Here is a 17675-nt window from a genome sequence, read left to right as displayed (position 1 = left end):
CCAATCTATCTCTAGCCTCCAAGCTCCAGGACCTAGAGTCACACTGAGTGTGCCAGAGACTTTGGTGTGCCTAAGTTTCACAGGGCAACTCTTTTTCACAAGGTCAGTTCCCTGTGAGGTGCTTGTACTCCACCAAGTCCAAGTCCACCTAAACCTTTCGACCCTCTGACTGTTAAATGTTCACCTGCCTTGGCAATTGTAGGCCATGACGTATTTGGCAAGAACTACTCCCTTGAAATTGCATATCATATAGGTGATTGTTATGGAAGTTTATAATCTTCATTCATGCTTTGATTGTTGTTTTTTCTGTCTCAAATGATAAAATGATTTTAGCATTTATCTGTTGCATCTTCAATACTGCAATGAGAGAAGTACACTCGAAAGTGCCTTGAATTTATTGTTTTTGCAGGTAAAAATAGATTGCTAATTATCAGAAGTTCTTGTGTATTTATGACTTATTTGAAGAAACATCGGACTACAAATCGGTGAATAGTTTCGATGTACTAGGTTTGATTTAATTGTTTGTAGAACTTTGTTTCTAGACTTGGATGTTTATTTCAATTCTATCTGTAACTTCCCTCACAGTTATGGTGTCCCAAAATTTGAAAAATAAAAGATAAAATTTCAATGGTTACTTGTTCTTTATTCAATGATGATGATTTTATTTATTGTATAGATCTAACATTTGGTCCTACTTCATGATCCCAAATACAAAACAAAAACAAAGAGTGAGAGGAAAGACATTTTTGAATTTTCCAAATGCTATCTACTTGTATGGATTCTGCATTATGCTTTTTTGTTTTCTACCACTGGAAATCTCTACTTGTTTAGCTTTTCATAATGCCTTCTCTCTCTTATCTACCTATTTTTTTTATAATAATTATTCTTCTTATTATTTACAGATGAATGATATCCCAAGGAACAAGGGTTTAGAGGTTGGGGTTACCATCTTATGGTCCAGATCAGATCTCCATTCATAGTAGATTTGCCAAACTAGTTTCATGGTGGTGCTACTTGGATATAACTGCATAAATTATATGGCAGGCTTCAGTATTTATATTCGCGCTCAAATGTACGATTTTGTCCTTGGTGTTATTTAACATTATATATTTTGACCTTTATTTTAATTCCTGCTTTTTTCTTTTAAGGAGAATATTATCATATCTCTCATTAGAGGTGTAGAACATTCAATTGCCTTCCTTGCGATTCAGTAGTCCTCTTCTTGGATAGCTCTTAGACTAGTGAATTTCACTCATTCAGCTCCTACTTTCATTTCTGTTTTTTTCGTAGAGTAATGCTACAAACATTAAGACATCTTACAATTTTTTGCTCTCACTGTTGTGGCATCACATGTGTCATAGGCCCTGTTTGGTAGGGCTTATAAACTGCTTATTTTAACTTTTAGATTAATTTAAGCTAAAATATTCTATTTGGTATAGCTTAAGTGACCAACTTATAGCTTAAATGAAGCTATTTTTTAACTTATGTCAAAAGTTGGTGATGGGGTGCTTAAGGATTTCGACTTAAGCACGCAGCTAGGGGTGGGGGCCTTAAATGACATAAATGCCCTTCCCAAACTTCATTATTTATGAAACTGCCATTATATATACTCATTATCTCTGCTGCCCTAAACACTCTCGCTTCTCAGACTCTTCTCTCCTCTTCTCCTCTCCTCTCTGGCGACAGAGAAGAACAGTCGTCCACCTCTTGATCGCAGCAAATCGGTGCTTGTAGAACAGTCGTCTACCTCTCCAAGAACAGTCGTCCCTTGTTTTTCGTTTATCTGCACCAAAAAGGTAATATTTCATGACTATTGTAACGCCCTCAAAATAATACATAAAATCCATCACTTTTGACATGCATTGATATAAAAGAAACCAACCATTTCTATTCATCGGAGTTAATTTTACAACACTATTACATGTTAACAACAAAAGCGAATGCCCTATAGGCTTACAGCTTTCCAAGTCAACACTTGGTTACACAAAATAAGAGTACTAACTCTATACAAAATAAGCCCTTGGCTTGATATACATGTAATACAAATAAAATAATCAAAAAGAGTCTTCAACTCTCATCATCATCCAAGCTATGTCCTTGGAGGTGGCATGCTACCTGAACCTGATAATAATGTCCCATATAGGGTGAGCCAACGCCTAGTAGAGATATGCTAAACATAGTATGAGCAATAACTAAGACATTAGCAATTGATAAATGTCCAATTTCCACAAATTAGTTCATAATCCATTTCCATTTCCTGACCCATGTGTTCGTGTTTCATTTCATATTTCATGTCATATCAATTTCACAATTTACACCAGCAGCTCAGAACCTGGCCACCCACTTGTATGAGACAGTGACTCATATTAAACATTTCCCATTTTACAATAGATAAACATATTAGTTGTATCAATATCTCAACAGATAAGCATACAAGCTGTATCCACATTTCAACAGATAAGCATATTAGCTATATCAACACTTTCAAAGATAAGCATATGAGCTGTATCAACACTTCCATAGATAAGCATATGAGCTGTATCAACACTTCCATAGATAAGCATATGAACTATATCACCACATTATCTGACAAGCATATGAGCTGTATCAGTGGAGTCCATCCCCTATCTCCTCCCAAACAACATCCGGTTTAAAGGTCCATCCCCTATCTTCCCCTAAACCATGGAGTACATCCCCTATCTCCTCCCACATACACAACGTATATACACATAGGTCATATACACAATCAATCAATACATAACATTAATGTATTCTATCAACCGTCATACTCCATGACATAACCAATTGATTAGTTTTAGTTTTCCTAATCATCATGCATTGTCTACAACAATCAAAACTACCCTCCACCGGTAGCCCAAGCAATTATTTCTAAACAGATAATAAAAGCTTCAACAGATAAAATATCAATGTTTTCAAGAGTGAGCGATTAATAAATCCAACTCCATTTCATCACATAATGAACCAATTTCATTATTTACAATTCAATTTCATCAATCCATAACTTTCCCAAATTAATTGTACCAATTAATTTATATACAAATTTGGGCATTCTCCCACATTTTTCAATAATAACCCAATGGTCCATATTTCATCAACCAACAACCATACAACTATTTTGGAACCCAAAATACTCATTTTAGAATCAAAATAATAAAACCCTCTTTTAACATTTTGAAACCCTAAGTCCCAAAATTACCCAACTTCAACACTTTATCAAAACAACCAAAAATCTATGTCAAAGACCATAAGAGTGAGTAGGAATCCCTACCTCAAATTTGGAGCCCAAGGGAAGAAGATGAAGAAACTCAACGTGCTCCAAAACTCAATATTCTCGGATCAAAACGTAGCCCTCGACGATCAACACAACTTTAACAAAGGATGGAGGATAGTGAGACACTCTAACTAGATCAAACCCTAGAGAGAAGGGAGTTTCTAGAGAGAGGAGCTCTCAAAATGTCTTTTTGGAAAGTAAGAGAGAGAGAGAGAATGTAAAAAGTGATTTTAAAATGCCCAGCTGCCAACTGATATACGACATTCCCGCTCGAGCAAAAAACACAACGCTCGAGCGCAATAAGGGCCGTTCAAGCGCCAAGACATAAAGACAAGGCATACCCGCTCGAGTGCCAAAGACCAGTCCGCTCGAGCATAGATTTTCGTCTCCCAGAACTTTCACCAACAAGGTACTACCCGCTCGAGCACCAACAAGCCCGCTCGAGCGCAATAAACCCGCTCAAGTGTAGAAAACACACCTACAGAAGTTTTGCAGGGACACGAAATGCTGGAAGGGTGTAAACCCCGCTCGAGTGCTATACGACCCGCTCGAGCGGAACGACCAAAAACCTGGTAACAAGGATTTGGACCAAGGCTCAACCCACCTGCTTGAAACATACTCAACCCATCCCAAAACTCAAACATAAGAAGTAAAGGATGACAACAAGGTATACAACCACCAACTCCACGGAACCAAAGTTCGGAATACAACAAATACAAAAGGGAAAACCGGGATAGCTATAACTGTGATATATACAAATACATATATATATATATGTATAAGATTTCTCTCTCTGATTACTGTGAAATGTCGCTCTTCTTCAGTCCGTGATTAGGGTTAAAAACGCCTCTCTCTCTCTCTTCACTCTCTGATTAGGTTGAAAACCCTCATTTTACTATGATATGTTATTTATTTATTTAATCCTTAGATGTTTTTCAATTTTAAATGCATAAATTTGGTTCCCTGTGACTGATTGAGCTATTATAATTGTTTTATTTATGTATATATTGGGCAAAATCTACTTTACAAAATCAAATTTCAAAGAAAAAAGACCCAAAAATGACAATTTTTTATTTTATTTTTGTCTTTTTCATCCAAAGCCCTAATTGCAACTAATTATACACATTATTATACCCATAATTAATATATATTTGGTAATTAGTATATTTTATTTAAGTAAAGACGTTGTTAGTATTTGACTTGGGTTTAAGTTTAATTGAGCTAATTTTGATTTGAGTTTGAAACTTGGTGAAAATTTAACAATGAAAGAACAACCAGCCTTGTTAGACTAATGACATAAGTAAGACAGAAAAGTATCAAAAGAAATTTCACAATGACATGAATGGTTGATGTGAATTTTTGCAAATGCGGCTCAAAAGCCTGAATGGTTGATGTGAATCACATCTTAACTATGAATAATGTTTAGGATAAGGGTAGAAAGTTCACCTATGCATAACCATTTCCTTTGTCATATTCTTTGACCAATGAAATTAGATGTTATTTATAACATTCTCAGGTATGATCCATTGGATTATGTTTTGTTAAGAAATTATATGTGACAAGGTTGGTTATAGATCATTGTTAGAAGGTCCATGGGATTATTGAATTATGCTTGGACATTCTAGTATTTTTGTTTCTGGTAAGGTCAATTAAATTATAATGTTTCAGTTTTGGTTCGTACAATGATCACAATACAAGAATTTACACATTTGCCGACCACTTTTGCCGACTAAAAAAATTTTGGTCGCAAAAAAATGACATTTGCCGACCAAAATAAAATTTCGTAGCTAAAAATTGATACTATTGCCGACTAAAAATTTTTTGTTGCAAATAAGTAATTTTTTGCGACCAAATTAAAATTTTTGTCACCAAAAATATAGGCGGGAGAATGAAATCTAGGCGAAAGCTGTATCATCTTTTAGCGACTAATATAATTTGGTCGCAGATACCAAAACGACGTCGTTTTGATATCTAAATTCACATTCAGACATTAGCCGACCAATAGGCTTGTAGGGGATAGCTTTACTAATTCAAACACATACAAAAATAAATACGCGCCTCTTTCACACCTCAGTCGAATTCGATTAAAGCTCAGTCGCGCCAATCACCTCACCTTACCATCAACCTTGCCGTCCACCGTCTACGCCGCTGTCCGTTTTCATCATTTTTTATTCGTCTTCACCATTTCTGATTCATCTAGGTATTTTTTTTCAACTTATAATAAGTTTCTCTCTGTTTATATCTATGTGTCTCACTTTTTCTCTTTGATTTCTCATACTCGTCTTGTTCTACAATGTCTCACCCACCAGGGCCCTCACCATCACGATTTTTCGGAGCATCTTCAACTCTTCCTAAAAACAATTTCAAGTATAAATCCTCTGTATCACTCTCACTCACTCAGTCTCTGCCTGTGTCTCCCTCTCACTGTCAATGTTTGTGTTGATGTTTGCTGCTCGGATATGTCGATAATAGGATTTTGTTATGTTGTTTGTGAAGTCCCCCAATCTGTGATGTTCTTGTAGTGTTTTATTTCTCCTCTTTCTTTAAGTATCCCTTTTTATATTGGGAAATATACTTAATGAGAATCAAAAAAAATTTTAAGCTTTTGTAAGTTATTTGTAATTTGATTTCCTAACTAGTTAGTTGGTTAATTGGATTTATTCCATTTTTTAAGTACCCTTAAATGACCCACAAGCTCTACAAGGACTTACCCTATATACCATCCTTTACAAGTTGGAGTTGAATTTTTAAGAAGACACTTAAAAATTAAAAAAAAATAAATGAAAAAAGAGAGTGAATCTATGTACACAGAAAAATTATGGGTTATATACAGGGTAGCACATCTTCCATTAATCACAAATAGCCATTTATGTTGCCTCTCAAATACCATAATAAATATGAACGATGTCTATCAATCCCTAAACCAATTACAATATCCTAAACCAATTAAAATATAAAAAAAAAAATTAAAAGTTAACACCAGGACAATATCCTCTTAGGTATGCAATTATTGTTCATCTCTATGCTATTTGCGTAAGGTAAATAAAAGATATATCAAATTTTTTTTTCTATAAGAAGTGAACTTGCAAACTTCACATTACCAAGTAGTACTATACAACCTCTAGACTAAAAGCCATAATTATGTTATAGACCTTGCCTAAGTGGGATTTATGTGGGGTTAAGAAAAAAAAAATAAAGTAGTAGAAATTTTAATTCGAGTTTATATGCTAGGGGAGCATCTCTCCTAATTTTTTGTTTTTTATTTTGATCAGCAAAGAAAATCTTTATTGATGAAGAAAACATATATTACATATGAGTTTACATCAATAAGGATGAAAAAGAAAAAAAGGGGGGGGGGGAAACATAGCACAATGTTGGTGAGAAACTAACTCTAGCTTAAGCCAACACTTGATGCCACCCAAAGACTAGTTTTACAATTGCTTATAACCCACAAAAGCACTCTAACTTTAAATCCTCCACACTTACCACACTATTGCCAATAGAAGAGTTTTACACAATCTTGACCTATTCTCTTGTCTCAAATTCTATATCCTACCGCACGATAAATATTTTTAACATGATTGTGTAGTGGAGAGTTGATCTAGTATAAAGAGGAAGAGATGATTTGGACATAGTATTGCCATTTGTTTATTCAGCAAATAAGATGGAAAAAATTATTAGGTGTTATTTTATTCATTTATCAATTGATGCTTTTATGTTATCTTATGAAACACCAACCAAAAAAAAAAAAAATCTTACTATTTAAACAAATAAATATTTAATTGAACCACCACATATTATTGTGAACTATTGTTTTATTTAACTATTTTTTACTTGCTCTTCTTTGAATTACATTAAGTCCTTTCAAAAAACTGAACAATGAAATACCAAAATGGTAATGCTATAGACGTAAGAATGCTGTTGTTTTATTTACAATTTGATGATAGTCATTTAATTTTCCAATGTGACCTTTACTTTTCATGGACATTTTTCATTATTTGTTCAATTTTACCTGACATTATTTCTTTTTTTCTTTGGTACAGATGGATGAATTCGTGCACAAAGCTAAATTGTACAAGACAAATTGGCACTTTTTGTATTTTTGAAAGGATTATATATTTTTGGATAGATGTGTATGGAAAATATTAGGGTAGACTAGTAGTTATACTTTTGGATACACTAGTAGTTATATTTTTTGATGGGTGTGTATGGAAAATATTTGGTAGACTACTAGTTATATTTTTTGGTTGATGCACATGGATAAAAATTTAAAACATAATAACAAGTACTTGTTATGTCTGAAATTTTTATGCTAGATGAAATATGTAGTTTGGAATTACTTGTAGATGAAAACTTATAATAGTTGTTGACTTTAATTAAACAGGTTCATATAGCTGATATATGTATTTTGTTGAATGTTCATGATTCAATTTATTTGTTGGTTTGAATGATTTTTGCAAATTACAGATTATATTGAATAAATTGGATGAATTATTATAAATTATAGGTTTATTTTGTTGGATGTTGGCGACCAAATCTTGGTATCGTTTTTCTAGTTTTGGCGACCAATTGATTAGTCAAGAAAGATAAGTTATACTTTTGCCAACTAAATAAAGTAGTCGGTGTATCAGCACGCACATTTGGCGACTAAATAATTAGTCGTTAAAATTATTAATTTTGGCAACCAAACGATTTGGTCGCGAATAGGTCTATTGCCGACTAAAGTTTTAGTTGCACAAACATTTCTTTTGGCGACAAACATGTTTGGTCGTGGAATATGACAATTGGCGACCAAACAATTTGCTCGGGGAATGTGACAATTGGCGACCAAACTAAGAGGTCGTAGAATGTCACAATTCGCGACCAAAATTTTTCATCGTGGAATGTCACAATTCGCGACCAAACTTTTTGGTCGTGGAATGTGACAATTCGCGACTAACATGTTTGGTCGGGAATATGTCACTTTTCGCGACTAAAGTGTTTGAGTGACTAAATGGGTTAGTGGCGGTAATGATATATTTAGCGACCAAAAATTTAGTTGGCAAATCCAACTTTTTCCCGACTAACAAAAGTTTTGGTTGCTAATTACTTTTGCTAACCCTCAATTGGCGACCAAAGTGGCGACCAAAAAATTTGATCCCGAATAACTTTTGCCGACTAAAAATGGACTTTTGCTAACCAAATTTTTAGTTGGCAAAAGTGTGATTTCCTGTAGTGTCAAATGTTGAATGCTTTTTTATTTTCTTTCCGGAAGATCTTGCAGAAAGCCCACAATAGAATGTGGTACTAGTTATGTTGTGCGGGATGCTTTTTTATTTTCTTTATTTAATTTAGGCTGCAGCTCTAAATTAAATACATTTTAAGGTGGATGTAATTGAAGTGGTTCGCTTGTTTTGCCCCCCCAAGACAAAATGGTTCTCTTCAGTAGTGCAAATTCAGTAGAATGATGATACAGAGAATGGTAAATTTCACTACTCATAGATTTCAAAATTAAAAGATTAAAAGAATTACAGCAAAGTGGAGAATACAGCAGCAGCTTAGGGAAGATTCAATTGTCCATGAAATGAAAACTATCATCAAAGGTTTAAAAAAATAAAAAATAAAAATGAGGAAACTGGGGGATGGAGAATAATTCACAACTCAAATAACTCATAATGTAAACTTGGTATTCAAAACATTCACCAAAGGCCTTTAATTCAAGTAAGAAAAAGATTCAGAACTTCAACGAATTGATATATATGAGATTGGTTTGTTTAGTAATCTGGAATGTTTTATTCTAGAAAATCATTCACTTCTTTACTTCCATTCATTCAAGAAAATCATTCACTATGTGTGTGTGTGTGTGTGTGAGAGAGAGAGAGAGAGAGAGAGAGAGAGAGAGAGAGAGAGAGTTGTGGAATATAGGTCAAACACACATGTTGAAGCTGAGCTTGACTTGATCAATTTCAAAAGGAACAGGAACACAAACTTCCCGTGTTGTTCCCTTATTTGCTAAAACTTTGTCTTTTAGTAAGGTGTATCAAATCTACCCTCAAATTGTTACACTTATTATTTTTGCCTGTTATGAAACTTGCTATAACTAATTGGTTGAACAATTAGGAATAATATGCTAGATTTTTACTTTAATTGGATTGGCAAGCTAGTAGGATATGTTGATAATAAGATTTCAAGCTATTCTTTGTGTGTATATATTTTGAATTCTAAAGAGTAATGTTCTTTTAAGTAAACATTTATAGGGTGACCTTGCTTTTATTGCTTTTATTGTATTCATAGTATATATCTCTCTCAAATAAGGAAAGGGAAACTATAGCGACCCCGGGTTTACCCTTGATGTACAGTGATCCGGACATGTGTCCGTGGATGTTGGTAGTTGTTTATTTTCTAGTTTGCATCCTCTTTACTTTGTATATTGAGTTATAAGATGCGTTGGGCAGGTTTGTTATAGGTTGGTTGCGTTTGGGAGCCTAGTGTTGCTGCCCAGATTTTTGGTTCTTCGCTCGAGCGAGGAGTTTGTCGCTCGAGCGAGAGTGGTGTTGCGTCTGGTTCTGGACCTGAGAGTTGCATTTCCTGGCTCGAGCGAGCTTTTCGTGGCTCGAGCGGTCTGGGTTTTTCTTCGCTCGATCGAGAACTTCTTGGCTCGAGCGAGAGTTTTCTGTGTCTGGTCGCTCGAGCGACCAATCCTTCGCTCGAGCGAGCGTGTTTTATATCAGCGCACAGCAGCGTCTAAAACATCACTTTTTCAGTCCTTTTCTTTGATTAAACCCTAAATCCGACACTCTCTCTCTCTAAACTTGCACTCTCTCTAAGGTTTGATCTCCCTAGGGTGTGAATCTAGCCTAGGGCCTTTGTTAAAAAGATAGAGGGCGTTGAGAGCTTCGATTTAATCTGAAAAAGTTTGGATTTGGAGCAAGTTGATCTTGGAGTCTTCATCTCCTTTTTGGCTTAAACTTCAAGGTAGGGATATCCTACTCCTCTCTATGGGTTTTGTCTTTAAATTTTGGTATTTTGAGATGTTGGGCTTGGTTTGGTAATTTTGTGAAAGTTTGGGGCTTTTGTGTAATTTTACAAAAGTTGGGGTTTTATTCATAATAAACCTAGATGCATGTTTGGCATAGAAAAAAATGGAATGATTGTTGAATCATTGATGAAAATGGGACCTAAGGGTTGAAATAGTAATTATGGAAAACGGCCTAATTACATTGTTTAATTAATTGGGATAATTAATTGGTGAGAAATGAGGAAATGAAATGTTGATTGAATATCCATTTGTGCATTTATTTTCTGTTTTAGAAATAACTGCTTTGGGCTATCGGTGGAGGATAGTCGTGATTGTTGTAGACAATGCATGATGATTAGGTAAACTGAAACTAATCAATGAAATGTGTCATGGAACTTGACGGTTGATAGAATACATTATTTGTATGTATTGGGTGATTGTATATAGAACCATTGTGTTTGTATACGTTATGTGTAGAGGAGGAGATAGGGGATGTACTCCGCGGTTTAGGGGAAGATAGGGGATGTACCTCTAAACCGGATAGGTATTGGGAGGAGATAGGGGATGAACTCCGTAGACAGAGCTCATATGCTTGTCTAGAGAAGTGAAGATAGAGCTCATATGCTTATCTTTGTGAAGTGTGGATACAGCTTGTATGCTTATCTGTGGATATTGTTGTTATACATATCTGTTGAGAATGTGGATATAGCTTGTATGCTTATCTGTGGATATTGTTGTTATACATATCTGTTGAGAATGTGGATATAGTTTTTATGCTTATCTATTGAAAAAGGGAAAATGAAATGTAATTGGGACTTTTAAGTCGTTGACATAAATATGTAATTTATGTGATTGTATCAGTGTTGACCAACTATCAATTGCTAATGTTTTAGTCATTCTCCATGGTTGGTTTAGTGTATTTCTACTGGGCTGTGGCTCACCCTATATGGGAATATCATTTTCAGGTGCAGGAAGCATGCCACCTCCAAGGACATAGCTGGGAGGCTAGTGGCGGGCATAGTTTTGTCGTTTTACTTTTGATGTATTACATGTAATTTCAAGCCAAGGGCTTAATGTGTAAACGAGTTAGAACTCTTGTTGTAACCAAGTGTTAACTTGGAAAGCTGTAAGCCCGTAGGGCATTTTGTTATGAGGTTAACATGTAATACTTATGTAATGGAATTCTAATGAATGAAAGGAATGCGGTTAGTTTAAATGTAAATGCATGTCTTATTTGATGGGTTTATTGTTATTTTATTGAGGGCGTTACAACTTGGTATCAGAGCGTACCGGGTTTGAATACTTTGGGTACGTGGGAAGTGATTAGTATCACAATGGGTTTGTCTCGCTTGGTAGAGACTTAGATGTAGTATCATATGCTATGTGCTTAATTGATAACATGCTTATGTGACTATGTGGGTATGGGATTTAGTTTCTAGGATGTTGATTGGATCCTTGAGTTTCTGGGAGTCTTGTTGGAAAAGCACTTGATCAATGCTATTTCTAACCGGAACTCTAGTAACGCCTTGGGACTATCATTATCCGGAAATGAAATTCGTAAGTGCTTATGTGTTTATGTGCTTATGTGGAGTGAATTACACTTGTCCATGCATTAGGACGTGAGTGTTTAGTTTCGGCACACTTATGAATGTGCTAACGTTCTGTGTTACCTTTATTAGGATGTCAGGACGAGGAAGAGGTGCTAGGCGTGGTAGACCTGCGAGGCAGGAAGTACCGTTACAGGGTGAGATTCCGGCAGTGCAGGAGGGAGTTGGGCAGGCCAATGTGGCCGAGCCAGTGGGTCAGCAGGCTATGGGTGCCTTGGCTAGAGAGATAGCAGGAGCTTTGGGTATTCTTAGAGCTGAGAATCAGGCAGCTGAGACAGGGCCTTCCTTCTTGAAGAGGGAGTTCTTCCGGTGTAATCCGGATGAGTTTATCGGGGATCCTAAAGAGCCGCTTAAGGCAGATGAATGGCTCGAACAGACAACGAAGACGTTTGAGATGCTTGGCATCGAGGACGGAGCACTGAAAGTGACCTTGGCATCCTTCCAACTGAAGGGAGATGCGGGTCAATGGTGGAAGTACGAGAAAGCTCGTGTTGGTGGTACTTGGGAGGCGTTTGTGAATGCTTTTCAGGAGAGGTTTTTATCAGCAGCAGCTAGGGAGAAGCTGAGAGATCAGTTTAGCCGGCTTAATCAGCAGGGCTTGTCAGTGGCCAAGTTTGAGGCTACTTTTACCAGTCTGTCTAGGTTTGCACCTGAACTGGTGGCGTCTGAGGAACGCCGTTGCTATGAGTTTGAGCGGAAGTTGAGGCGGGGCCTCAAGTTGAGAATTGGTGGGTCTTATATTCGAGAGTATAGACACCTAGTGGACGCTGCAGCTCATATGGAGCTTATGATGCAGGAGGAGGATGAGGGCCAGAGAGGCTCCAAGAGGAGCCAGGATAGTCAGAGTGATGGCAGGAGACAGAAGGGTTATAACCCTCAGCAGTCTCAGGGTGCAGTCTCTAGATCGACCTTTCTAGTGCCGAGTGTAGGCTCAGGGAGAGGCAGTCAGGGGGAATTCACTTGTTACAAGTGTGGCCAGCTGGGTCACAAGGTTTCAGTTTGCCCGCAGAAGGGTGGGGGTCAGAAAGCTGCTTCTTCTTCAGCTAGACCGCAGAGTCAGAGTTTGGGCAGGGGGCAGCTCTTGACTTGTTATCAGTGTGGACAACCTGGGCACATGAAGAGGTTTTGCCCACAGTTGAGTGCCACTTCGGGAGCGTCTGGTTCTAGGCAGACGCAGGGTTTTCAGCCAGCTCAGTCTGTGCAGGCCTCGAGGGCCAATCCGGGAGTTTCGTCATCCCAGCCTGTGCAGCAGTCTTTTGCTCCGAGAGGTGAGCAGGTAGACCAGGGGCCTACGGGGCGCGTGTATGCTGTTACCGCGCAGGATTTGGTACCGGCTCCATCAGTAGTGAGAGGTACTTTTCTATTTTGCAACTCAGTTGCTAATGTGTTGATAGACACGGGTGCATCTCATTCTTTTGTATCTGCTGCATTTGCATCTGTTTTGGAATTGGAGTTAGCACAATTAGCATCTCCTATTTGTGTGGTATCGCCTTTGGGTGGTGAGTTGATTCTGAAACAGGGTGTTAGAGGATGTGATATAGAGGTCGCCGACTATAGGCTTCCTTTTCCGTTTGTTGTCATGCCCATGAAGGGTTTTGATGTTATTTTGGGTATGGACTGGTTATCGTCATACCGGGCTGTTATTGATTGCTACCGCCAGAGGGTTACATTATGTACCTTGAGCGGGGAGTGGTTCCATTTCTTGGGAGACCGGGTTGGTAGTGTTTTGCCACCGGGGTATGATTCGCGAGGGCGAAGTGAGCTTAGTAGTCTACTTGCCAGCTTTGAGAGTGGTGAGAGTGGTGAGATCCAGGTTGTGTTATCGAGGGTGGTTTGTGAGTATTCGGATGTCTTCCCCGAAGATCTTGTTAGTTTGCCACCTCACCGAGAGATAGAGTTCTCTATTGATTTAGTGCCTGGTACGGCGCCGATTTCTATGGCACCTTACCGTTTTGCTCCAGCAGAGTTGGTTGAGTTGAAAGTTCAGCTCCAGGAATTGCTCGATAAGGGCTTTGTTCGCCCTAGTGTTTCACCGTGGGGAGCGCCGGCCCTCTTTGTTAAAAAGAAAGATGGTGCCTTGAGATTGTGTATAGACTACCGGAAGTTGAATCGGGCTACGGTTAAAAATAAGTACCCTATGCCCCGTATAGATGATTTGTTTGACCAGTTGAAGGGTTCCCGTTGTTTCTCTAAGATAGACTTGAGATCGGGTTACCATCAGTTGAGGGTCAGGGAGGAAGATATTCCTAAGACGGCATTCCGTACGCGGTATGGCCATTACGAGTTTTTAGTGATGCCATTCGGACTTACCAATGCACCGGCAGTCTTTATGGACTTGATGAACCGGATTTTCCGGGAGTTCTTAGACCGATTTGTGGTTGTTTTCGTGGACGATATCCTTATCTATTCGTCTTCTGAGGAGGAGCACGAGGCACACTTGAGAGTGGTGCTTGAGTTACTTAGAGCCCATAGGCTGTATGCCAAGTTTGGGAAGTGTGAGTTCTGGCTGAGGGAAGTCAAATTCTTAGGCCACGTGGTATCCGGGGAAGGGGTGTCTGTTGATACATCCAAGGTTGAGGCAGTGCAAGATTGGGCACAGCCTAAGAGTGTGTTTGAGATCCGCAGTTTTCTGGGATTGGCTGGGTATTACCGTCGGTTTGTGAAAGATTTCTCCAGGTTAGCGTCACCGTTGACTAGACTGACTCGGAAGGGAGTCAAGTTTGTGTGGAGTGAGACTTGTGAAAAGTCGTTCCAAGAGTTGAAAGTTAGATTAACCACCGCTCCGGTGTTGATTATTCCGGAGAGAGGGTTGGGTTATGCGGTTTATTGTGATGCCTCACGAGAGGGTTTGGGTTGTGTGTTGATGCAAGAGGGGAAAGTGGTAGCTTATGGCTCACGTCAGTTGAAAATACACGAGAAGAATTACCCCACACACGACCTAGAGTTAGCAGCTGTGATCTTTGCCTTGAAAATCTGGAGGCACTACCTTTATGGTGAGAGGTTCGAGGTATTCTCGGATCATAAGAGTTTGAAGTATCTGTTTACACAGAGAGACTTAAATTTGAGGCAGAGGAGATGGATGGAGTTCATCGAGGATTATGATTTTGAGTTGCATTATCATCCGGGAAAGGCCAATGTTGTGGCCGATGCCCTTAGTAGGAAAACCATTAGTGATGTAGCTTGTATAGCCATCCGGGAATGGGAGATGTTGGGAGCACTTGGCGGGTTTGATTTGCTACTGGGCGAATCTGTCGAGGCTGCGGTCTTGTTTTCTGTTGTTGCACAGCCTACACTTGTGATTAGAGTGTTAGAGGCACAGAGAGGTGACCTTGAGGTAGAATCCCTCCGAGAGAAGATCTCCAGTGGGAAAGTTGAGAAGGGTTTGACGGTGTATCCCGACCTGAGTGTGAGATACCGAGACCGTTTGTTTGTACCGGAGGCTTGCCGAGAGGAGGTACTCCGAGAGTTTCACCATTCGTGCCTTGCGGTGCATCCGGGAGGTACTAAGATGTATCAGGATTTGGGTCGCCAGTTTTGGTGGCGGGGTATGAAAAGAGATGTGGCTGTTTTCGTATCGAAATGCCTTACTTGCCAGCAGGTGAAGGCCGAGCATCAGAGGCCAGCGGGTTTGTTGCAACCCTTGCCTATTGCCGAGTGGAAGTGGGAGCATGTCACTATGGACTTCGTTGTAGGTCTTCCGAGGACTCAGCGGGGTAGTGATGCTATTTGGGTGGTTGTAGACCGGTTGACTAAGTCGGCGCACTTTATTCCTATGCGCGTGAGAGATTCGGTAGATCATCTTGCCGATTTGTATATTCGGGACATAGTGAGATTGCACGGGGTCCCAGTGACGATCGTCTCAGATAGAGATCCTCGTTTTATTGCTAGGTTGTGGCAGAGTTTGCAGAGTGCACTGGGCACTAAGTTGACCTTTAGTACGACTTATCATCCTCAGACTGACGGGCAGTCCGAGCGTACTATTCAGATCCTCGAGGATATGCTTCGGGGTTGTGTCCTAGACTTCAGTGGGACGTGGGAGAGGTACCTGCCATTGGTAGAGTTTGCCTACAACAACAGTTTTCAGTCTAGCATCGGTATGGCACCGTTTGAGGCCTTGTATGGCCGACCGTGTAGGTCTCCAGTTTGTTGGGCCGAGGTGGGTGATGCACTTTTGTTGGGTCCGGAGTTGGTTAGGGAGACGACGGAGAAAGTTGAGCTTATCCGTAGGAGACTTGTTACAGCCCAGAGTCGACAAAAGAGTTATGCCGACCGTAGGAGGAGGCCTTTGGCGTTTGAGGTAGGTGATCATGTCTTTCTGAAAATATCACCTCGGCGAGGTCTGATGAGGTTTGGGAAGAGTGGGAAGTTATCCCCTCGGTTTATTGGTCCTTTTGAGATCCTTGAGAGGATAGGTGAGGTTGCTTATCGGTTAGCCTTACCGCCGCAGTTGTCCGGAGTGCATGACGTGTTTCATGTGAGTATGCTTCGGAAGTATGAGCCAGATCCATCACATGTGCTGGATTGGAGCGATTTAGAGGTAGATGAGGATGCCTCGTATGAGGAGAGACCGGTTCGGGTCTTGGATAGGCGGGATCAGGTCCTGTGTGGCAAGACCATTCCTTTGGTGAAAGTCTTGTGGAAACATCACGGAGTGGAGGAAGCCACTTGGGAACGTGAGTTGGAAGTCCGTGAGAAATATCCGGACTTGTTTGTTGATGTGTGATCTTGTATTTAAATTTTACATTATGTTGAACTTAAGAGCTTTTATATATGTCTTAAGTTGTGAAACATTGAGAATGTTTTGATTATTGAAAGCATGTTTTGGAACTTGCCTCATATGGTAGTTGGATGTAACACTATATATGTTGAATATATTGTTGGCATTGGAAAGTTAGTGCATAATGTTGGTGCATGTTAATAATACATATGTTGTTTACATATTGTGATATGTCTCTTGTTAAAGGGATGGGATGACCGGTAATGGGTCGAATTGTTGAATGTTAAATTGTAACATTGTCTAAAATGAAAAAAAAAAACTTGTTTTTGAAAACTTGTACTTAATTTCGGGGACGAAATTCTTTAAGGGGGGGAGGTTATAGCGACCCCGGGTTTACCCTTGATGTACAGTGATCCGGACATGTGTCCGTGGATGTTGGTAGTTGTTTATTTTCTAGTTTGCATCCTCTTTACTTTGTATATTGAGTTATAAGATGCGTTGGGCAGGTTTGTTACAGGTTGGTTGCGTTTGGGAGCCTAGTGTTGCTGCCCAGATTTTTGGTTCTTCGCTCGAGCGAGGAGTTTGTCGCTCGAGCGAGAGTGGTGTTGCGTCTGGTTCTGGACCTGAGAGTTGCATTTCCTGGCTCGAGCGAGCTTTTCGTGGCTCGAGCGGTCTGGGTTTTTCTTCGCTCGATCGAGAACTTCTTGGCTCGAGCGAGAGTTTTCTGTGTCTGGTCGCTCGAGCGACCAATCCTTCGCTCGAGCGACCGTGTTTTATATCAGCGCACAGCAGCGTCTAAAACATCACTTTTTCAGTCCTTTTCTTTGATTAAACCCTAAATCCGACACTCTCTCTCTCTAAACTTGCACTCTCTCTAAGGTTTGATCTCCCTAGGGTGTGAATCTAGCCTAGGGCCTTTGTTAAAAAGATAGAGGGCATTGAGAGCTTCGATTTAATCTGAAAAAGTTTGGATTTGGAGCAAGTTGATCTTGGAGTCTTCATCTCCTTTTTGGCTTAAACTTCAAGGTAGGGATATCCTACTCCTCTCTATGGGTTTTGTCT

Source organism: Camellia sinensis, chromosome 8, assembly GCF_055761805.1.
Source record: "Camellia sinensis isolate YWXY chromosome 8, ASM5576180v1, whole genome shotgun sequence".
Taxonomy (NCBI): Eukaryota; Viridiplantae; Streptophyta; class Magnoliopsida; order Ericales; family Theaceae; genus Camellia; species Camellia sinensis.
The sequence above is the reverse complement of the archived record's forward strand: the minus strand, read 5'-3'. Positions refer to the sequence as shown.